Below are 8,495 nucleotides of genomic sequence, written 5' to 3'. Positions count from 1 at the left end.
CCATCCTAATGCCTGCGAACTGTTACCTGCCTTCTCGTCTTTTCATCTGGAGCCTTGAGCATCCTCAATGCTACTTGCCAACCATTGCCAATTCCTGAGCTTAGCAGCTACTTTAAGCCTCCCTCAGATGCTGCATCATTACCTGCTAAAAACAAATAGCCCTTTGACCATGTGAGTCCTCAACGTGGAATCTGTCTCATCTTCATTGTATCTGTAGATAGGTATTAACTCTTCTTGTGCTTTTAAGGTTGTTAGGCACTTGTCTTTGAATGTGTCGGGGTTGCCAGAGCTGGCTGCAGGACTCTCCTGCCCCTCGCCTCCTCGCTGCTGTAGATTTCTTCTTTCTCCAGGAAGAAAATGGCATCTGTTGCAGTTGATCCATAAGCGAGTGTGGTGACTATTGTGGCCAACCTACTCTTGCTGAGCTCCATGTATCCTCCACATGTCCTCGGCTTATGTCAGTATAAAGGATCAGTATCCCTACTTGAAGTCTGTGTGTGAGATGGCAGAGAAGGGCATGAAGACCGTCACCTCAGTGGCCATGTGCTCTGCTCATCATCCAGAAGCTAGAGCCACAAATTGCGATTGCCAATACCTATGCCTATAAGGGGCTAGACAGGATTAAGGAGAGACGCCTATTCTGAATCTGCCAACAACCCAGCTTGTTGCTGATGCCAAACGAGCAGTGACTGGCAGCGTGAAGACTAAGTCTGTGGTCAATGACAGTATTAACACAGTCTTGAGAAGTTGGGTGATGCAGTTTACGAGCAAGAAGTAGAAAATGCACTCACCACTTATTGGTGGGAGCTAAAAATTAATATATAAATTCACACACACACACACACACACACAAAAAAAAAAACGGGGGGGGGGAGAAGATATAACAACCACAATTACTTGAAGTTGATACGACAAGCAAACAGAAAAGACATTGTTGGGGGGGAGGGGGGGAGGGAGAAGGGAGGGAGGTTTTGGTGAAGGGGAGCAATAATCAGCCACAATGTATATCGACAAAATAAAATTAAAAAAAAAAAAAAAAAAAGGATACAAAACTGTATATAGCAAAAAAAAAAAGAAAGAAAGAAAATGCACTCACCAAATCAGAACTGCTGGTAGACCAGTACTTCCCTCTCTCTGAGGAAGAACTAGAAAAGGAAGCAAAAAAAGTCAAAGGATCTGATATGATTCAGAAGCTGGATTATTGTAATAGACTGGCATCCCTGTCTACCAAGCTCGGCTCATGTGCCTACCAGCAGGCTCTCAGCAGCATTCAAAAAGCTAAGCAAAAAATCAAAGAGACCATTTCTCAGCTTCCCTCTACTTAGTTCACCTGACTGAATTTGCCAGAAAGAATGTGCACGTTGCCAACCAGAAAATTCAGGATGCTCAGGATGAGCTCTAGCTCTCACGGATGGTGGAAGACAAGCACGGGCCATGACGATACTGATGAATTCCACTGTGCTGAGCACGTTGAGTCACGTGTCCATGCTATCACCTGCAACCTGACTCAGCAGCTCCAGACCACATGCCACGCCCTCCTGCCCAACATCCAAGGGTTCCCACAGAACATCCAAGATCAGGCCAAGCACTTGGGGGTGATGGCAGGTGACATCCACCCAGTGATCTGCAATGCTGCCTCTTTTAAGGTAGTGTCTGACAGCCTCCTCACTTCTAGCAAGGGGAAGCTGTGGAAAATGAAGGCATCTTTAGATGATGTGATGGACTAGCTTAACAACATGCCCCTCGACTGGCTGGTAGGTCCCTTTTATCCTCCGCTGACTCAGTCTCAGAATGCTCAGGACCAAGATACAGAAATAGACAAGACCAGCCAGGAGGCCCAGCAATCTGAGCATAAAACTCATCAAACCTGTCCCTATCACCAGTGTATGCTGCACCCAGCAAGAAGATATCTTTTGCTATGTTGAAGTTAATCTGCTAGACAACTCTAAATTGGGGAAGCAGCTAGTGGAAAAAGGTCCTCAATTGTAGTCATCTCCAGCTAGATTAAGAGCTTTAAAGTTTCTGGCATTAGCAGATGAGTTCTGTTGACTTGACTGGTGAGAAACGAGTGATAGGCTTATGAGAGTGTAGCCAGAACTCATAAAAAGTTCAAGTGCACTTACGGTCTCATTCTGTGGCCATTGTGTCACCACTGTTACTGTTTGTAATGAATAAAAACACTTTCATGGGAGCTGTGGTATAAACTGGTGTCTGCTCCAGTATGGTCTGCACAGGCCTCATCAATGGTTTGTCTCACGATGCATGCTTGTACAACTTGATTTTAGTTTTTTATTTTTTATGAAGGAATGCTACCTTTGAATTCAATAAAATTCACAACAGAATTTAGAAAAAAAAGATTATTAAGCCCATAAAATGTATTAGGTTATGCTATCATGTTAATATTCTCCTAAATATTTTTAATGTTAATATTCCATATTTCTAAGACCACAGGGTGCGTATATCTCTGCATGCAATGTTACTGGAAGGACAAATAAGGCCAAGAGAACGCTGGAGCCTCTGAGAACTTGTACACTAAATTCTTGTGTTTCATGCTTATATTTTGCCTTTGTGGTATTATTTTTTTAGTCCTCTGATGATTTTTAAATTATTCTCTATGACCTGCCTTACATCTTACTCAAGCATCTTCTGGGGAAAAGGAACCAGTCATTTGCTCTTAGATAGGTTCCACTATCTGCAGATGGCAGGGCTTGCCTGAGCCAGCAGACTCTGTAGAACTGAAAATGTCTCTACATTTCCATATGTAGCATTTCCAGGTAATTTTCTAAAAGTACTATAAATGGAACATAAGCAATCCCAGAAAGGCAAGTTTTGGATTTTAAAAATCCTTAATTATTTCCTAATAAATACACTTAAAAATCTATGCTAATGCTCTCGTCTGTTTCCCATAATACCCTGATCACCTGTAAGAAAAGACTCTCTGTACATAGAGTATTGCAAAGAAGCAGGACAATTTGGGGACGTATCAGCCAGGGCTAGTACCAAAAAATTAGAGTTAGCTAATTTTGAAGGACTTTTAGAGTTTGGTACTCTAATTAAAATTTTTTTCCCATAATATACATTATAAGAAAGACATTAAAAATGTTTTTTATCAACACTTTTGAAAATGATCTATTATCTTAAGGATTTTTGTGATACGAAAGATTTTAACATACATTGTGAATGAGCAAGAAAGAAACAAAAAGGTCATAAAAATTAAGAGGAAAGAATGAGAATGGCAATTCAGTAGAGATTGATCCAACACATATATTGAGAGACCAGACGAGGAAAGTCATGTAGGTTTTTTTTATATTTTACTTAAATTGAATTTTATGTAAATTATACTTATTTTAATATATCCATTATTTTCTTCTTAACTGATAAACTAACCTCAGGATTAAAATGAAAATGTTTTTTGAAATTGCAAAGAATTCAAAAAGCTATTTGTAGCACTGTATTCTAACACTTTTACATTACACATCCATTTTTAAATATGTTCATAAACAAGTCTATTTTAAAATCATTGTTGAGCATGGTTTTACTAACCTCCTCACTAAAAAAAGAAACGTGAGAATGCAAAGTAGTTAAATTACTTGCAAGAAATTTGATCTGTTTAGTCTGCTTATAGCAGCCTTAGACCTTATGTATAAGACCTTATGTTTACATGGGTTTTAACTGCTCTGCAACAACATCCTAGAATGCAAAAAAAAAAAATTAATAAAATTTCGTTTTCTTTTTAAAAAATCTACATGGGTTTTAGAATACTGTTTACATTTTGGCAGAAGGCAGCAATTTTTAAAAAAACAATTTCTAAGTCTGTGCTGCTTTTTCTAATCGTTGCTAATACACACCACCCCACGGCAGCCAATTAAGGCCTTATCTCATTGGGAAGACTTAGCTGCTCCCCCCGCCCCCATTATTGCATCATTGTCTTCTTGAAATGTCACTGCTCATGCCATCGTGCAAAGCAGGCGAGATTCTTAAATGCTTCCGATTTGGCTCCAGGTGTTTTGTCATTTTAACGGCGAGTGTGTGTCACTTGGAACCTCACTCCGCTCCAGGCGCGTTTTGACTTGGGCTCTTACGGAAACGGAGCCCGACCTGCCTAGGGTTCATCCGCCGAATCGTGACTGCTGGTGTGAGATCCTCCCAGGGGTGCGCCCCGCGGGCTGGGGAGGCGGCTGCGGAGGCTGCGCGCACTTGGCGCTGCAGGCGGCCCGCGGGGGGCGCACGGGGACTGCGCGCACTGGCCACACAGAGAGACCGCACCCAAGACGGAAGGCAGTGTGCGTCCTCAGAAACCCTTGAAATCCGAGGAAACACTGTAACCGAGACGTGCTGGAGAACGGCTCCATCGTCCCCACTGGGGAAAGTAGATGTTATCTGAGGCAACATGGCAAGAACTGTGACACAGCGAAATCTGTCCTGTCATCTTGTTGGCGCGGCTCCAAAGACAGTAAGGTCATGTAGCAAGGACCGTTCGGAGATGAAAGAGCCCAAGCAGGAGCGTCCCCACCCCCACCCCCACCCCAGCACGAATCAAAAGGAGACAGGCGGTGCTGGGGAGGGAATCCACTTCTTAAGTATTCTTCCTGGGAAAGGTGGCACCGTATTCCCTCTGGTTTTTCTACTTCGTGCCTCCTTTCAACAGCTCTGACATATAGTTGGTTCATCTATTCAAATGTTGCATTCATTACAGGAATTGCAAATATAAAATAAAATGAAAGTACGCCGAAAACAGTCGTTCTAAAGATAGCACCTGGATCCCAACGCCCCTCTCACCTGGGGAAGCGAACTTTCAATGGAGAGCGAGTATAAAGGAAGGAGGCTGCCCCAGGTGAAGTATGCAGCACTCCAGCTCATGTCTTCATCGTCATGCTTGGTGTCTTCCCTGGATTTCCATAAGGGAAGAGACTAAAAATGCAAACCCCTCCATCAGACTTGTTCTTCCACCGGAAACACAGGTTTTGCATGCTCATTTATTAGTGACCTTATTTGAAACGTTCCAATGTTGTCATAGGAATCTCTGGTACCATAAATTCCATTCATTTTAAACATGCAAGTACTTGATAGGTCACATACAATGCCTGAGGAAACAGTAATGCGTAGCAATACTGCAGAACAAAATTAAGTGGGCGGATATTGAGAAAAAGCAGGAGGCAAGAGGGACAAGCCGGGAAGGACGGGACTGACACCACCAAGACAGAATTTGGCTTTCTTTAAAGAATGGTCTCAGGAAGCAAGGCGCAGACAGTCGAGTTTGTAAAGGGCACTCCTGAAAGCTGAGCTTCAGATGGGCTGGCTTGCCCGCTTCTATCAGCTGGGCTCCTGGAACCGCCTTACCTACCCTAGATTTACCACCTAGGGCTTGAGCTCTGCCACTTAGGATCCAAGCTCTCATCTGGACCCAGAGTTTGGGGTTCAGACCCCCAGAGAAGACACCATTTTCCCGGGAGCTCGCCTGGATCACTTAGTTCTCTGTCTTCCCTCCTACTTCCTCAAGGGGCTTCCCACAAATTGCTTCTTCCCTCACTGAGGACATCTTCTCCAGGTTCCCTCTAGTGACCCACTTACACAGCCTGACCCTCCAACCCCCCCCCAATATAATGGGAAATGGCAACCAGCATCTCCTCACTACAGATGTGCAATGTCATATGAAAATAAAAACACTCAGCATAAAAATAGTAGCAATAGAGAATTGTCAGAGGAAACACAATTTTCAACCAGTCACTGCTGTGCTGTGCTTAGTCAGCCTTAAACAGATAGTAAACGCCCTTTAGTATCCCTTTGTGTGTTGGATATTAGAGACCCTTTTAAAATGCATGTGGTGTACATGTTTGTAATTCCAATACACCCAACAAGCACAACTGGTTCAATGTAACAAAAATCCAACTTTATTTTACTTTTCTGTTGTCTCTTTAAAAATTTACTCAGCAAGAAATGTTCATCAACATTGCCCTTGTTCAATCAGATCCAAAACTTGCTAGCCACTTCCACGTTAAAAACAAACAAACAAAAACTTACAGTCAACTAAAGTGACCAACATGGTCTCATTTTGTACCCTATCTTCTCTCCCTCAGCTGGGCTGCAGGGAGAACCTTTCTTGCGTGTCACAGTCTCCCCCATTGGCTTGGAGCTTTTTCTGATCTCTCTGGCCTCGGCCAGAGAAAGATGATTGGGGCACAAAGTTCTTACCTGACAGAAACTATTGTAAAATGGCTTTGCCCTTTCTGCCCTTTCCAGGACTGGCAGCTGTCAAATGCCAACCCTTTCTCTCATAAGCACTCCAAAATAAGTGCCCCCAAAATTCATATGTTGCAACCCTATCCCACAATTAGAGGTGGGACCTTTGGGAAGTATTTAGGATTAGATGAGGTCATGAGGGTAGGGCCCTCATGAATGGAATCAGTGCCCTTATAAGAGTCATGGGACAGCTTGCTTCCATTCTCTGCTTTCTGCCACTTAAGGACACAATGAGAAGGTGGCAGTCTGCAACCTGGAAAAGAGAGCCCACCAGAACCCACTCATGCTGGCACCTGACGTCTAGCCTCCAGAACTGTGAGAAATAAATGTTGTTTAAGCCACTCAGTTTATGGTACTTCGTTATAGCAGCCCAGACTATGACAAGCACTTTCAAAGCAGCTAAGCAGAGGCCCTGCTAGGTCCCTCCTACCACAACTCCTCAAGTGTGGGTAATGCATCTGATTTCCCAGACTGCTCCTGCTCTGTCCCTGGTTCCTGATGTCCTTCCCACCCCGCCCCTTCTCACAGACTTACTACTCAAGGGAAGGCCCATTGCCCTTCCAGTGGTCAGGTCTCCAGACTCCTGCCAATAGCAGACAAATGTATTCTCCTGTACTCTCTACACTGGCAAGCTGCTCTGGTTACTATTGCTGAGCTAAAAAAAATACCCTAAAATTTAGTGGTATAAAACCACAACAATTTTATTTTGATCACGATTTTTAAGCAAGAAACAAGCATCCCAATAAAAAATGAACAAAATATTAGAACAGATACTTCACCCAAAGAAAATTAAAAAGTAGCAAATGAGCACATATGAAATTCAACAATATTAATCATTAAGAAAATGCAAGTGAAACTACAATGAGACATTACTACATACCTATTAGAATATTTGCAATTAAAAAAAATGACCATTCCAAGCATTGGTGAAGATGCAGAGAAACTGGAACTCTCAAACACGCTGGTGGGGATGGAAAATGGTCCAACCACTTTGGAAAAAGTGAAGTATTTTATCAAAAAGTTAAACATATGTTTACTTTCTTTCTTTTATTTATTTTTTTCTCAGCTATCACAATCATTCCTTAAACTTTCAAAAGGAGAAAACAGAACTGAGGCCAACGGAGGTGGGAAAGGGGAAGGGGAAGGAGGTTAGGGAGAAATTGTTAAAGGGCCACAAAAAATGTTTACATTGCATAATGATAAAAAAAATTTAAACAAACAAACAAAAAACACATATTTACCATATAACTCAGCAATTTTACTCCCAGGTATTTACGCAAGAGATATGAGAGCATACATTCGTACTAAGACTTGTACAAATGTTCACTGCAATTTTATTTGTAATAGCTTATAACTGGAACTAACCCAAATGTCCATCAACATATGAAATGATAAATAAATCATGGTAAATACACTGTTCAACAGTGAAAAGATATAAAGTATTAATACACATAACAATATAAATAAATCTCAAGATAATCAGGTGGAGTGAAAGAAGCTAGACAAAAAGGAATTCCATTTACATAAAACTCTAGAAAATGCAAACTCATAAGTAGTCACAAAAAACAGATCAGTGGTTTCCTGAGCATGGAGTATGGTGGGGAACAGCAAGAGCGTGATTACAAAGAGGGGGATGGATATGTTTGTTACCTTCATTGTAGTGGTGGTTTCACAGGCATATTCAGACATCAAAATGGATCAATTTCTACACTTTAGACATATGCTATTTATTGTGTGTCAATTATGCTTTTTATATCTTTTTAAGAAAAAGATTATATATCAGCCCCATGATTTAGAAAACTAGTTTATTTTGTATTCTCCAGAACTGTTTCTATAAAATAGGAATTATATGTTCCTGGATGTTGATAAAGCCCACTCACAAAATTATCTGTCCCAGTGTGTAGGGCGAAAGTTGTGGGTACACATCTTCACTACAGATGCAATTTCTTAACCAATTATAGGGCCATTAAATTTTTTCCTTTCTTCCTGTGTCAATTTTGGTCAATTGACCATTGCAGATTTCATTTAAGTTTTCAAATTAATTGACACAAAGTTAATCCTAGTGTATTACTCAGGGTTCGCCAGAGAGACAGAATCAATAGGATATGTTATAATTATATGAGAGGGATTTATTTGGGGAATTAGCTCACGTGGCTATGAAGAAAAGTCCCACGATAGGCCGTCTATAAACTGGATGCCGGTAGCGTGGCTCAGTCCAAGTCCAAAGGCCTCAGAACCAGGGAAGCTGATGGTGT

The 8,495-nt window shown here is 41.7% G+C and overlaps 1 pseudogene; it reads left to right on the top strand.

The window, feature by feature from the left end:
- Positions 1-357: 357 nt before the first annotated feature.
- On the top strand, positions 358-1,925 carry LOC134381099 (perilipin-2-like; annotated as a pseudogene).
- The last annotated feature ends 6,570 nt before the right edge of the window (positions 1,926-8,495 follow it).

The sequence above is a fragment of the Cynocephalus volans genome, chromosome 6, assembly GCF_027409185.1.
Source record: "Cynocephalus volans isolate mCynVol1 chromosome 6, mCynVol1.pri, whole genome shotgun sequence".
In the NCBI taxonomy this organism is placed as follows: domain Eukaryota; kingdom Metazoa; phylum Chordata; class Mammalia; order Dermoptera; family Cynocephalidae; genus Cynocephalus; species Cynocephalus volans.
This window is presented reverse-complemented; position numbering and strand designations above follow the sequence as displayed.